Below are 16152 nucleotides of genomic sequence, written 5' to 3' on the forward strand. Positions count from 1 at the left end.
TTCCTGCCTATCTCCTCCCTGCTTCCCCTTCCCCACTCCTTTATCTTTCCCCTGACTGGTTTTTCACCTGGAACCTACCAGCCTTCTCCTTCCCACCCTCCCCCCACCTTCTTTATAGGGCCTCTGCCCCTTCCCTCTTCAGTCTTGATGAAGGGTTCCGGCCCAAAATGTTGACTGATCATTTCCACGGATGCTGCCCGACCTACTGTGTGCCTCCAACGTGTTGTGAGTGTTGCTTTGACCCCAGCATCTATCTGCAGAGTATTTTGTGTTTACCTAACTTCTTTTTATTGGAACTTGCCATGTGGTTAATTATGTGCAATCCAATGTCTCCTCAGGAACTGTTGTGCGCAAAATATGCTGGCTGCCCCCGCTTGCTTCTTTAATACTCTGTCTCCCTCCACGCATTCCAATGTCTCCTTGAGAACTGTAGCACAAAAAATGTGTGTTCTAGTTTACACAATCTCTCTAACACAGCATAAACCCAGTTCCCACACTCCCTCTAACACACTGTCAACTCAGTTCCCATACTCCCACACTGAAAGATAGCAAGCTATTAAGAAGGGAAATTATATGTTATCCCTTACAGCAAGAGGATTTGAGTATAATAGAAAGCCGGAGGTAAATAAGCCTGAAATCTAGAGCAACAAACAATATGTTGGAGGAACACAGTGGGTCGAGAAATATCTTTTGGCGGGGGGAGAGGATCTATCGATGTTCTGGGTCATAACCCTGCGTAAAGGGTGTTGCAGGGATGTTGCCCTGAAACATTGACAATTCCTTTGCCCCCACAGGTGCTGCTCGGCCTGCTGTGTTTTGTCACTAATGCTCATTGTTACTCCGCTCCTCATGCCGATCCTGTAGTTCTGCAATATGTCCAGAAGGTTTCCCGCTGCACACAAAAATAAATTCTCAATTTCCCTGTGGATATGCTGCCTTCAGTCTGCATGTCCTGAATTTAAACCATTCTGGGAACATTTTGTCTTCGCGAAAGAGCCCTGAACCATAATCATAGCCTCAAGACTGGATTATCCATTTAATCAACTCATTGGCATTTGTTTTTTTTTAAATTTCCAGTTCAAAATACTAATTTTAATTTGTGTATTTGAGGGGAAGATTACAATTCTGTATTTTGTTTTCTAAACTCCTGGCCTGCTAGATTTCCTTGATATCTGTGTTGTGGGATACAAGAATGTATTAAAGTTAGCTGGACTGGTATCCAAAGGCTTATCAACCTGAGATCTGGAACTCTTAAAGCCATCAAAACAGTTGAGCAAACTGTTTAAGTGAATCTGGAATAAAATTATCTAGAAATCTGTCCAATTCAGAAACATCTTCCAGAAGGAAGAGGATTAGCTTTATTTATCACATGTACATTGTACAGTTTGTTTCGATGTTTCAGTGAAATGTATCGTTTTTGACAAGTCAATGTTGCATGCCCACTATTCACCAACTGTAGGTCTTTGGAATGTTGGAGGAAGCGGGGAGAATGTACAAAGTCCTTGTAGACAGGGGAGGAATTGAACCTCCATTGGAGATCTCTGGCACCATAAAGTGATGTACTAACCAGCATGCCACCATTCTGCCCTAAAGTCATCCATCCTAACCCAATAGGTTTGACAGCAAGGGTGGGTCAAGAACTAAGCTGCTCTGAAATATCCAGGAGGTGGAGGTGGGGACTGGGGAGGGGCTAGCAGTGATGGTCAGGCCGATGATATCCACATCCTACGCAGGAATAAGAAAAGAAAACAAGGGACAAATGTCCAGAATCCACTACAAACAAAAAAACAACTAAAATCTGTCCTTCACTAGATTAGAGGATGCCTCTATTGTTTTGGAATTGGAATTATTTTGTTATTGTCACATGTACAGAGGTACAACTTAAAACTTACCTTACATACAGAACATGTAGATCAGTTCATTACACAGTGCATTCAGGATATACAAGGAAAAACAATAACAGAATGCAGATACTTTATACTTTATTGTCACCAAACAATTGATACTAGAACATACAATCATCACAGCGATATTTGATTCTGCACTTCCCACTCCCTGGATTACAAATCGATAGTAAATATTAAAAATTTAAATTATAAATCATAAATAGAAAATAGAAAAATGGAAAGTAAGGTAGTGAAAAAAAACCAAGAGGCAGGTCCGGATATTTGGAGGGTACGGCCCAGATCTGGGTCAGGATCCGTTCATCAGTCTTATCACAGTTGGAAAGAAGCTGTCCCCAAATCTGGCCGTACACGTCTTCAAGCTCCTGAGCCTTCTCCCGAAGGGAAGAGGGACAAAAAGTGTGTTGGCTGGGTGGGTCGTGTCCTTGATTATCCTGGCAGCACTGCTCCGACAGCGTGCGGTGTAAAGTGTAACGGCTACAGAGAAAGTGTGGTGCAGGTAAACATTAAGGTACAAGATCGTAACAAGATCCAAACCCTACATCGGTGGCCTGGATGGCTTTGAGGGTGGGAATTGGGGCCTCAGTGTGTTAAAGATCCTCATTCAGAGTTTGACCCAAATCATCATCTTTCGAGATGATGAGCAAGCTGTTGCCTATGTAGCTGGCACCCCCTCTCCAGACAGCTGATGAATCCAAAGGAAAGGCAGAGATCAATACAGTTTGGCACCAATCGCTTCGCAAGAATTGCAAATCAGCATTGAACTCAACATGGGACTGCCCTAGGGACTTCAGTTTCAGATTTTCCTTCAGGGTTTGCACTGGATCTCTTCCCCATGAATCAGAATGTCCATTTAGAGATCGGATGGCAGAGGGGAAGAAGCTGTTCCTGAATCACTGAGTGTGTGCCTTCAGGCTTCTGTACCTCCTACCCGATGGTAACAATGAGAAGAGGGCATGTCCTGGATGTTGGGGCCATTAATGATGGACACCACTTCAGAAGGCATCACTCCTTGAAGATGTCTTGGATACTATGGAGCTGGATGAACTCAGCAGGTCGGGCAGCATCAGTTAGAAATGATGAGTCGACGTTTTGGGCTGGAACACTTCGTCAGGACTGAAGAATAAAAGATGTAAGTGCTGAAGTCCCTGTAAGCATAAGTGCTACACCTGTCCCTACACCTCCTCTCTTGCAACCATTCAGGGCCTCAAACAGTCCTTCCAGATGAGACAACACTTCACTTGTGAGTCTGTTGGGGTCATCTGTTGTATCCGGTGCTCCCGGTGCGGCCTCCTCAACATCGGTGAAACCCGACGCAGATTGGGGGACCACTTCATCGAGCACCTCCGCTCCGTCCGCCACAACAAACAGGATCTCCCGGTAGCCACCCACTTCAATTCTACTTCCCATTCCCATTCCCATTCAGATATGTCCATACATGGCCTCCTCTACTGCCATGATGAGGCTAAACTCAGGTTGGAGGAGCAACACCTCATATACTGTCTAGGTAGTCTCAAGCCCCTTGGTATGAACATAGAATTCTTCAACTTCCGGTAGTTCCCTCCCCCTCCCATCCCCTATCCCTATGTCACTCTGCCCCCTCCCCCAGCTCCCTCATGGTTCTGCCTCCTGCTTCTACTACCCATTGTTTTCAAGGGCTATGACGTCAATGCTTCCCCTTCCCCACCCCTTTGTCTTTCAACTGAAGCTACAACATTCTTCAAATCCTTCCCCATCTTTCATTCTTCAGTCCTGACGAAGGGTTCCGGCCCGAAACATCGTTTCTTACTGATGCTGCCAGACCTGCTGAGTTCATCCAGCGTACTGAAAGTGTTGCTTTGATCACAGCATCTGCAGATTATTTTGTGTTTACTGTGGAGCTGCCTAATTTTACAAGTTTCTGCAACTTACTTCAATCTCGTACAGTAACCGCCCCCCCTCACCCCTCCCCCAACCAGACAGTGATGCAGCCTGTCAGAATGCTCTCCACAGTACACTTGTAGAAGTTTTCAAGTGTTTTAGTTGACAAACCAGATCCCCTCAAACTCCTACTGAAATATAGCCGTTGCCTTGTTTTCTTTATAACTGCATCGATATGTTGCAACCAGGTTAGGTCCTCAGAGACACTGACACCCAGGAACCTGAAACTGCTCACTCTCTCCACTTCTGATCCCTCTATAAGGATTGGTTGGCATTCCCTTGTCTTACCCTTCCTGAAGTCCACAATCAGTTCTTTGGCCTTGCTGATGTTGAGTGCCAGGCTGTTGATGCAACACCACTCCACTAACTAGTATATCTCGCTCCTGCACACCCTTTCATCCCTATCTGAAATTCTGCCAACAATGGTTGAATCATCAGCAAATTTATAGACGGCATTTGCAGAGAGAGAAGAGCAGTGGGCTAAGCACACATCCCTGTGGTGCACCAGTGTTGATTGTCAGAGAGGTGGAGATGTTATTTTCAATCCGCACAGATTGTGGTCTTCTGGTCAGGAAGTTGAGGATCCAGTTGCAGAGGGAGGTACAGAGGCTCAGGTTCTGTTCTGTAGCTTTTTGATCAGCACTGTAGGAATGATGGTGTTAAATGCTGAGCTATAGTCAATAAAGAGCATTCTGACATAGGTATTTCCACTGACCCGGTGATCCAACGCCGCTGGAGAGCCTTTGAGATCGCATCCACTGTAGACCTATTGTGGTGATAGGAAAATTGCAGTAGGCCCAGGTCCTTCCTGAGATAGGTGTTGATCTTAGCCATGAATTGAATTTATTTCTTACATCCTTCACATACATGAGGAGTAAAAATCTTTGTTATGTCTTCCTCTAAATGTGCAACGTGCAATCATAATAATTTATAATAAATAGAACAGTCAATGTAACATAGAAATACACTCAAATCAGTGTGAGTTCATCAGTCTGATGGCCTGGTGGAAGAAGCTGTCTCAGAGCCTGTTGGTCCTGGCTTTTATGCCACGGTGCCGTTTCCCGGATGGTTGCAGCTGGAATACAGAGTGGTTGGGCTGACTCAGGTCCCCAATGATCCTTCGGGTCCTCTTCTCACACCTGTCTTTGTAAATGTCCTGAATCATGGGAAGTTCACAACTACAGATGCACTGGGCTGTCCGCACCACTCTCTGCAGAATCCTGCGATTAAGGGAGCGACCTCTCAAAGCAATTCATGAGTGGGTATAGCCATAATGTAACGGAGGTTTGAGATCAGGGTTTTCCTTCCCATAAATGAGCTACCAGCCACAGCTGACAAGCTAACAACCTTAAGGAACCAATGGACTCTTGACTTCACAATCTACGTTGTATGACCTTGTACCTTGCAGCCTGCACTGCACTTTCTTTGTAACTCTAACACTTTATTCTGTACTCTGTTATTGCTTTTGTATCTGCTGTATGAATGCAAACAAAACAAAAGTTTTTCACTTTCCCCTGGGACTTGTGACAATGAAAAACTGACTTAACCATGTAGTGCGTTGGAAGCAGAAGAGACTGTAGACGCTGGAATCTGGTGCAAAAAAAAAATTGCTGGAGGAACTCACAGGTTGAGCAGCATCTGTAGGGGGAAGAGAATTGTCAATGTTTTGGGTCAAGGTCCTGATCCAGGACTGATAGTGGAGAGGGAAGATGGCCAGTATAAAGAGGAGAGGGAGAAGGCCTAGGAGGTGATAGGTAGATTAAGGAGGTCTAAAGGGTAACTGGCAGAGGGAGGGGATGAGTGAAGCTGGAAAACAGAGTGGGCAATGAAAAAGATGCATCCTCCAACTGTATTGAGACCACACATGTCATCTTGTTCATTACCTAGGAAAGGACGGATGAAGGGAGTGTAGTGGAGGTTAACCAGATGAGTTACAGAACTGGAGGGCCAGAGTGGTACTTTACAAGGAAAGATTAATCTATACACTCTTCAGTTGGGGGAGGGGGGAAGGAAAGATCATCAGATTAAAAACATAAAGAATTCTTAACAAGCTTGACAGGTTAAATGTAAGGATGTTTCCTCAAAGGTCATACATTCATGACCAAGAGGAGAAGAAATTTCTTCCCCTGGAAGGTGGTGAATCTTTAGAATTCTCTCTCCAGTTAGCGGTGGAGATTCATCACTGAGTGTATTCAAGAAAGGAATTGATAGATTTTTGGATACCCTGGGTATCAGTGCAAGAAGTTGGAACCTAGGTAAATGTGCATGTTAATAATCTGGGGAACAGGCTCGAGTGGACAAGCAGCTGACTCCTGTTTCAATTTCTAATGTTCTTATCTGAATGCCCAGCTACATAATGTGACCATGGATCAGGTCAAATTTATAGCTCAGTGATGTATCATGGTAACAATGATATTGTTGGTTCAATTAGGCATCTATTGGCAATGTGCCGATGTTAAGCCAATGTTTGCCTGTTAGTAGTAATAGAAGATAATGATTTGTCGGAATGGTACCACTTCATAGGAAGCAGGTATTGATCTTGGGTGTAGCAGAATTTGGTTTATCAGATGTTGATGGATGCTAGTGTTTGAATTACAAGTGGGGATTACTTGGGGTTGTAGTCCCTGGGTTAAGAAGGGCCACATAAACTTAATGAATTTTCAAGAGAAACTGATACAGAAGGTTGAAGGAAATGATTCTTGGTTGTGGACACACCAAAACTGGAGAGCGATATTCTAACAACTAGAGACAAGCCATTTGGATATTTTTTCCAATTGCCTATCTAAAGTTATTATCAGTGTGTGTGAGTGTGTGAGAGAGAGAATGAGAATATATAGATGCTGGAATTTGGAACAAATATAAACTGCTGGAGGAATTCAACATGTCAGGCAGCATCTGTAGGGGGAAATGGGCAATCAATGTTTCAGGTCAAGACCTTTCATCTGTATTGAAAGATAGTGTAGCCAGTAGAAAGAGATGAGATGCTTGGGGCGGGGGGTTGGTTGGAGAGCAAGAACTGGCCAACAGTAGTGGATCCTGGTGAGGAGGGGTGATAGGCAGATGGGGGAGGGAGAGTGGGAATAGTGACAGAGGGTGGGAGGTGACAGGTGGGCGTGACAGAGGGCTGCAGATGGTGGAATCTGACAGGAGAGGAAGGTGGAGCATGGAACCAAATAAGGGAGATGGGGAGGACAGATGGGAACTGTGGGGGGGGGGGGGGATCCAGTGGGAGAAATGTGTGAGTGAAGGGCAGATGTGGTGGGTGGAGGAGAGGAAAGAGAAAGGGTGATGGAGGCTATGGGGGCAGAAAGAACTGAGTAGATCAGAGGAGAATGAAAAGAGATGTTGGAACAGGTTACCTGAAAGTATATACAATTATGGAAATATAGGTAGAGTTTTTCCCCCAGGACAGTCATGTTAAATACAAGAAAACATATGTTTAAGTGAAAGGGGAAAAGATTAAAGTAGATTTATGAGGCAAGATTTCTTTCACCTAGGGAGTCATTAGTGCCTGGAATACACTGTAGGTGTGGGTGTGGAAGCAAACACATTTAAAAGGTATTTAAATAGACACATGGACAGGGGATGGAGGGAGATGGGGTTAAACTGGAATGACATCGTGGTCAGTACAGATATTGTGGGCTGACTGGCCTGATCGTGTTCTATGTTCTAATCTCGTTCCAGAATGAAGTTGGGGAATTAGAATTCTCTGTAAATGATGACTGATGATAGGTTCATTGTTAAATTTAAATCACGATTGATAGAGAGGATAAGGAAAAGTTATTATGTGGAATAGGTTATGAATTGATTCAATGGAAAAACATGCTGGAGGGCCAATTTGACTTTTCCTGCTCCTAAATATGTATAAACATTCATACATCAGTATTACCCAAATATTATAATGTGGTAAAACCCTCTTCACCACTACAAGAATCACTCTGATTACTGCACTAAAATGCTTCTTCTTTTAATTTCAGTTCTTTTTCTTGTAAAAATGGTGTAAAATTAGTTGTTCTTGTGAATATTGCTTATTTGTGTGCCTCTGATGCTGCTGCAGGTACTTTACTGCAACTGTACATACATTTACTTGTGCATGTGACAGTAAACTTGATTTCGACTTTGAGATACAACATATCAATGGCATGTGTCATGAAATTTGTTGTTATGTGGCAGCAGTACATTGAAATGCATAATAATAAAAGCAGTAGTTACAGTAATGGGTAGTGGGTAGTGGCTCCATATGTCACTACTACAGGGCATGACGACCCTGCCTTACACGAGTCCTGGGCTCAGCTGGCTCCGGCTGACAGTACCCGGTATGGGCCCCTATCCAGGGTTACGGATCCCACTGCCTTGTGGGTATCTTCAGGAGAAGAGAAGGCTAAGGAGTAAACTCTACACAAATCCGGAGTGGAGCCCCTGAGGTGGTTGGATGACGTATCACGTCACCTCCCGGCAGCTCCTGCAGCCAAGCTGATGCCAAATGTACTGCTTCGCATTCCTTTGGGCCACATCCGCGAGGCCGAGAGGGGGATCTTGATGTCTGGGCAGCCCAAGATCTCCATATTCATCGCCCAGGTCTGCAGCCCAAGGGCACATCCATTGTCTACTTAGACAGACGGGGCCATTAAAGTTACAGTAAGCATATATGTTTAAAAAAAAGTTAAATTAAATAAGAAATGCAAAAAGGGTAAAAGGAGTATTAGTGATGTAGTGTTCCATGGGTTCAATGTCCATTCAGAACTCTAACGGCAAAGGGGAAGAAGCTATTCCTGAATCATTGAGTGTGTGCCTTCAGGCTCCTGTACCTCCTCTATGATGGTAGCAATGAGAAGAGGGCATGTCCTGGGTGATGGGGGGGCTCCTTAATGAAGGCATCGATCCTTGAAGATGTCCTGGGTGATGGGAAGGCTGTTGCCTGTGATGTAGCTGACTGAGTTCACAACTTTCTGCAGTTTATTTTGATCCTGCGCAGTTCCCCCCCCCACCCCCCCCCCCAATACCATATGGTGATGCAGCCAGTTAGAATCCTCTCCATGGTACATCTGTAGAAATTTACAAGTGTTTTTGGTGACATACCTAATCACCAGAATCACCTACTAAAATACAGTCACTGCCATGCCTCCTCTCTAACTGCATCAATATGATGGGCCCAGAACAGATCGTAGGAATTCTACATCCTAGATATTGACACCTAGGAACTTGAAACTGCTCACTCTTTCCACTTCTGATCCCTCGATGAGGTCTGATGTCTGTTCCCTCAGCTTACCCTTTCTGAAGTCCTTAATCAATTCTTTGGTCTTACGGGCATCGAGTGCGAAGTTGTTTTTGTGACACCACTTGGCCAGCTGACCTATCACGTTCCTGTACACCTTCTCGTCACCATTCTGAAATTCTGCCAACAATAGTTGTCAGCAAATTTATAGATGGCATTTGAGCTGTGCTTAGCCACACAGTCATAGGTGTAGAGAGAGTAGAGCAGTGGGCTAAGCACACATCCTTGAGGTGCGCCAGTGTTGATTGTCAGCTATGCCCTCTAGTATTTGATATTTCTACCCTGAAGAAAAGGTTCTGGTTGTAGTGCACATAAGGTTTGTGAAACAGAAGAAATTGGACTTTCACTGTAACTTGCATAATTTCATGCTGTCGTATGATGTTAACACCCAGGGAAATGCCATAGAAATGTGGTAAGTGTGCAGTGGTGGAGACTTGGCACTGTGTACGGAGGAAGCACCATGAGGAACTGGAGTATTGTACTGACCAAACTAACCTGAACCTGCCTGCACATGGTCCATGTCCCTCTTTTCCCTGCCTGTTTCACCTGCCTCCCTGCATTCATTTTAAACCCACCAGCTGTGCCAACTGGAAGGACAAGGGCAGTAAAAGCACAGGGAACACCAGCTGGAAGTTGCCTTCCAAGCCACATACTATCCTGACCTGGAAATATATTGCCATTCCTTCACAGTCAGTGGCTGAAAATCTTGGCACTCCTTCCCTGAAAGCACTGCAGGTCTACTCACACCTCAGGGACTGCAGTGATGCAAGAAAGCAGATCATCATTACCATCCCAAGGGTAATGAGGGATGTGTACTTATATGCTGGCTGAGCCTGTGAAGGCCACATCCCTTCAATGAATATAAAAACAGAAATAAATGTTGCTTTCCAGGCACTTACCAGTCCCTGTGTAAAAAAAAAATAAATAAATAAATTGCCCCACGCATCTCTTTTAAACTTTTCACCTAAACCTACTCCTCCAGCATTTGATGTTATACTGTATACGTCTCTTAGATCCAGATTTTTATTAATGTGATGGGCCAAAGGAGATAACAAGAAACTGCATACAATACGTTGGGATATGGAGCAAAAATCAAGCTGCTAGAGGAACCCAGTATGTCAGGCACACGAGACAGAAGAGGTTCAGCAGATGATGCAAATCTTGAGCAACACAGAAAATATGCTGGAGGAACACAGCAGGTCAGGCAGCAGGCACGGAGGGAAATAAATTATCTATGTTTCAGACCTAGCCCCAATGGAAGATTTCAGCCTGAAATGTCAGATGTTCATCCCCCTCCACAAATACTGCCCGACCTACTGAGTTGATCCAGCAGCTCGTTTCTGTTTTAATGGAGCTGTGACACCTTGTTTGTTTGCAGCATGCTGACACAATACGTAAAGTGTCAGGGTCAATTTATAGTGATCCCAGTACTGACGGCAAAACATAGAAACATAGAAAACTTACAGCACAGTACAGGCCCTTTGGCCCACAAAGCTGTGCCGAACATGTCCCTACCTTAGCATACCCATAGCCCTCGATTTTTCTAAGCTCCATGCAGCCATCCAGGAGTCTCTTAAAAGACCCTATCGTTTCTGCCTCCGCCGCTGCGGACGGCAGCCCATTCCACGCACTCACCACTTTCTGCATTTTAAAAAAAAACTTACCCCAGACATCAACTTTGTACCTACTTCTAAGCACCTTAAAACTATGCCCTCTGATGCTAGCCATTTCAGCCCTGGGAAAAAGCCTCTGACTATCAACATGATCAATGCCTCTCATTATTTTGTACACCTCTATCAGGTCACCTCTTATCCTCTGTCGCTCCAAGGAGAAAAGGTCGAGTTCTCTCAACCTTTTCTCATAAGGCATGCTCCCCAATCCAGGCACAATCCTTGTAAATCTCCTCTGCACCCTGTCTATGGTTTCCACATCTTCCCTGTAGTGAGGCAACCAGAACTGAGCAGAGTACTCCAAGTGGGGTCTGACCAGGGTCCTATATAGCTACAACATTACCTCTCGGCTTTTAAACTCAATTGCACGGTTGACATAGACCAGTGCACTGTATGCCTTCTTAACCATAAGTTCAACCTGCGTAGCAGCTTTGAGTGTCCTATGGACTCAGACCCCAAGATCCCTCTGATCCTCCACACTGCCAAGACTGTGGATACGACTCTCTAGGATGTCAGTACCATGGAATTGAAATTCAACAGCCCTATCCACAGCTTGGCTGAATTAGCCCCTTTCTAAGCTGTATCATTTGGATTCTGTTCATAGTTCAAAAATAAATTAATTATCAAAAGTTTGAACTAGGTTGGCAGGGGTAGGAGAACCAGAGTAATAGTTCAGAGAATGTGGCGGTTGGTGTAAAGGTAGACACAGCATGTAGAGAGACTGTGAGGAAAGATGGGCCTAAATGCAGGCAAATGAATGGATTGAATGTGTCTATTTTAATGTAAGAAGGAACAAGGGCGATGAACTTAGAGCATGAATCAGTACATGGAACTACGACATTGTGACCATTACAGAGATTTTGCTGTCACAAGGGCAAGCGTGGCTGCTGGATTTTCCAAGGTTTAGTTGTTTCAGAAGAGGCAGGTAGGAAGGTAAAAGAGATGAGGGAGTGGCATTGCTATTCAGGGATTGTATCACAGCTGCAGAAAGGGAGGATGTCATGAAGGTATTGTCCACTGAGTCAGTGTGGGTGGAAGTCAGCAAGAGAAAGGGACCTCTCACTCTACTGGGAGTATTCTATAGACCTTTCCCCCCCCCCCCCCCGCTCCATAGCATCAGAGACACCAAGGAACAGATTGGGAGGCAGACTTTGGAAAGGTGCAAAAATAACAGGGTTATTGAGATGTCCTTCTTTTCAGCTTTCTATCTAACTCCTTATATTCTCTCCTCAGAACCTCTTCCCTTTTCCTACCTATATCACTGGTGCCAATATATACCATGACTGCTCACCCTTCCATTTTACAATGCTGTGGACCCAATCCGAAACATCCCGAGCCCTGGCCCCTGGGGGGTTAACATGTCATCGTGGTGTCCACAGAATCTGCTGTCTGATGAGTTGTAAGATGAGGGGGAGGGGCATAACTTAAGGTGTTGGGAGGAAAGTATAGTGGCCAAGTCTGACACAGTTTTTTTTACACACACAGTGGCAGGTGCATGGAATGCACATCCAGGGGTGGTGGTAGAGTCAGATACATACATTAAGGTCATTTAAGAGACTCTTACTTAGGGACAAAGAGGAAAGAAAAATGGAGTGCTATGTGGGAGGGAAAGGGCAGATTAATCTTGGAGTAAGTTAAAGGGTCAGCACCATGGGCCAAATGGCCTGTTATGGGGATGAAATTGGATTGCTGTACTAGCAGCTGGCGCAATGCTCCAACAATGGTGTGATTGCAAGTAAACAGATTGCAGGAGAGAATGGCAATGATTAATCAATGTCATTTGAAATTAAGGAAGTATATTGGAAATTTATTGTTTTGCAGCATCAGCACAGCGCCAGACTCCGGAGCGAAGGCTCCCGAGTTCAAATCCAAGCCGGGCCACCCCCGAGCACGCTTTCCATCCATGCCGGGTTGAGTGTCGAGCTAGCCACTCGGCCTCGTAAAAAGAGTACAAGGGTCGAGTCAGGAATGTTCACATCGTGACCTGGTTAATCCTGACACCACATGCCAGACAAGAATGGCTGACTATCTGGTGCGACATGCTTTAAAAAAAGTACAGGGCAAAGACATAACAATCTATAAATTTAAAAAGTAAATTAACAACAGAGAAAAGGAATAATGAGGTGGTTCATAGCTTTGTGGACCATTCAGAAATCTGATGATGGAGGGGAAGAAGTTGTTTCTGAGTCAAAGAGTGTGGGTCTTCAGGCTCCTGTACTTCCCCTCCGATGACCTGTCCTGGATGGTGAGCTATGTTCCCTACATTTTTCAACCAGTGCACAAAGGAAATTAATGTGCGCACAAAAGGTTAGTTACCTAAAATAATGTAGTAATTAATAATTATACTTATTGAAAATAATCTTTTAGGTCAATGTTTTTGTTGACTAGTTAGTCGGTTTTTCAAATACCACAATGCACGTCACGTCACCTTTCCTGTTCCGGTTTGTACAGCTGCATCACAGCAGCAGCTGTCTTTGGCGGACAGTATTCATATCATAAAGTTTACAAAGATCCGTTTCAAATCCTGTAGATAGCTTACTAAGTTTTTATTGAAAAAAATATTGATTCACTATGTTGAATTCAAAAGAAGCGAAGGGCGTGAAGCGCAAAAGAACTGTAAATTTGTTTAAAGTTGAATGGCTTAACACAATAGTAAAAACAGCGCATTTGGACAGTGTACAAAAGCTCAGGCAACAGAACCCATCATTACCTGTTACAGGAGTGCTATGCATATTACAGTTGAGTGCAGATGAGCAAGAGCGAAAATGATCAAATCCAGAGGTACAAGAATGGTCAGCTTTTGATTTCTCCGCAATTGCAGATTGTGACTTCACATTTGGCGATGGACAAGTTAATGCCTTATGTCTAAAATATCATGATTTTCTAGATAAAAATACTGTAATAGTTAGACAGCTTAATGATTTCAAATTTTCCGCGCAAGTAACTTTGTTCCAATGGTGGCATTTGTACTTCAAAATGAACAGTTTTGTGACCTTGCACAGTTGATGGACATTGGAGGAACCTTTCTTGCATCTAGTGCGGACTGTGAGCGAGGTTTTAGCCTGATTAATCAACTCAAAAACAAGCTGAGAAACCATTTAGGTGAATGTCATTTGGATATGTTAATGAGAATCAAAAGCTATCAATTGGATGGAAGTTCTATTAGTCTAGATAGAGTTTACAAAGAATGGGTAAATGCCAAAGACAGAAGAGAGAAAAAATAACTGAGTGACTTAAATATGTATGTTATTTTGTTGTTATTCTGTGCAGTTTTTTGTCAAATATTTTGTAAACCTACATAAACTGTCCCATGTGTGCATTCAGTGCGCACATACTTTTGTCACAGGAAAAAAATTTGCACAAAAGATTTCTGCGCACACTGACTACTAAAAATTAGAGGGAACATTGATGGTGAGATCCTTTGTGACAGATGCTGCTTTCTTGAAGGTGTCATCGATGGTGGGGAAGGTCGTGCTTATGATGGAGCTGCGTTGGTCTGTTACGCTCTGCAGCCTCTGGTGAACTGTGCATTGAAATCTCCATACCAGGGTGAGATACAATTAGTCAGAATGCTCTCCACTGTACATCTACAGAAATCTGTAACTGACTTTGGTGACATGCAATATCTTCTCAAACTCCTAAGAGTTAGGTGTGCCTTCTTTGTGACTGTATCAACCTGCTGGGCCCAGGATAGGTGTTGATGTTCAGGAATGTGAAACTGTTTGTTCTTTCTGCTGCTGACCCCCCCCCCCCCAACAAGTGAAAGAGGGCTGGTGTGTACTCCCCTGAAATCCCCTTTCTGAAGTTGTCCCCTGGTCCAAGATTCACATCAGAGAAATTCTTTAAAACACAAGGCACTGAGGCCTTCAGAGAGTGAAAGGTGTTATATTCTTTGTACCCAGAAAATAATTATAATATGGAACTCACTGTCCTTGTAGGTGTGGAAACAGTCAATGAAATACTTCAAAAGAAATTTGATTGATCATTGGTGAGAGTGTTTTAGAGAAAGTATGGGTCACCGGACTAATGTTATTGATCTATCAGTAGCTGGCTCAGAATTATTGGGTCCAGTGTCCTATGCTGTAACAATTCTATGACTGCAACTTGAAGAGAGTGCAGGATAGGATGGTGATGATTGACCGTAGTTGAAATTAAACTAGACAGCCAAGCAAAAGGGGAAGAACAAGGTACCATTGTTGTTGCTGTTATTATCAAGTGAAAAAGATTTGCATCAACTGCTGCCCTGTTGGTTTGCTTCAATGAAATGAGCCTTGATTACATTATTGGCACAGGAGGCTAAGTCCTGGATTACAAACTGGAGGCACAGTTTCAAACCATGCCATGGCAAATAATTTAAATTCAATTAATGGATGTAGTCTTAAATAAATAAGTTCATATCTATAATGGACCATGAAACTACTGGATTTCTGGAAACCCTATCCGATTTATTAATACCCTGCAGGGAAGGAAAATAGCCAACCTTACCAGTCTGATCTACAAGTAACTCCAGACCCACAACAATGTGGCTAGAGACACAAGGGACTGTTGATGCTGGAATCTGAAGAAACAAACAATCTGCTAGAGGATCTCAGCAGGTCAAACAGTTTCTGTAGAGATTGGAGGGAGTGGGGGGGGAGATGTCACAATCATGCATCAGGGCTCAAAATGGAGAGGCGAGATGGCCAGTATAGAGGAAGGGGAACGGTGAAGCAGGATTCCGACATGATTGGTGGATGGAGGAGGGAGTAAGATGGCTAGTGAGTTGAACCAGGTAGAGTAGGAAAGCAGGGCAGGAGTTGGGAGATAATGGCAGATGAATGATAGATGGATGCAGAAAAAGGAAAGGGAAAAGATAAATATTGAGACCCAGGGACCAAGGTAAGGGGAGGGGAGAGTGAGGTTGGAGTCAGTTGCTGAATGGAGATAGGCAGGAACACAACGGGCTCCCGGTGCTGGAATCTGATAAGTAAGGGAGATTGGAATGGAACCATTAGGGGAGAGGTATATGGTAGATGGATGGCGAGGGGTGAACAGACTAGGGAGTTACAGTGGAAATGCTCCCTCCAGAAGGTGGAAAGGGGTGGAGAAGAGAAGATATGGCTGGTGGTGGGATCTCATTGCAGATGATACAAATGACAAAGGTTGTTATGCTGGATGTGATGTTTCTTGGAGTGAAAAGTGAGGATAGGGGAACTATCTCTGTTCTGTTTTGACTGTGGCTGGCAATTAACTCTGTGGTAACAATTTGCTTTCAACATCTTTAGGAAGTGGCTCACCAGCAACTTCCTGGGAAAATTAGGAAGGGACAATAAACACTGGATACCTAATGAACAGATTTAAAAATAGAACTTTATTAATTTGGGCCAGAGATTTTGTAGAGTAC

General features: G+C 43.9%; 1 protein-coding gene across 2 annotated transcripts in view; it reads left to right on the top strand.

Annotated features, from left to right (window-relative positions):
• The window catches only part of kctd1 (potassium channel tetramerization domain containing 1), a 130393-nt gene that overhangs the window by 35941 nt on the left and 78300 nt on the right, over window positions 1–16152 (top strand). Inside the window, exon 3 of one of the 2 annotated variants that reach the window (XM_063060284.1) lies at window positions 14217–14318. The exons of the other annotated variant lie outside the window; for it this stretch is intronic. The gene's annotated coding sequence lies outside the window, so the exon portion shown is untranslated. The remainder of the gene's footprint in view (window positions 1–14216; window positions 14319–16152) is intronic. 2 annotated transcript variants of the gene reach the window in all.

The sequence above is a fragment of the Mobula hypostoma genome, chromosome 1 (assembly GCF_963921235.1).
Source record: "Mobula hypostoma chromosome 1, sMobHyp1.1, whole genome shotgun sequence".
Lineage (NCBI taxonomy): Eukaryota > Metazoa > Chordata > Chondrichthyes > Myliobatiformes > Myliobatidae > Mobula > Mobula hypostoma.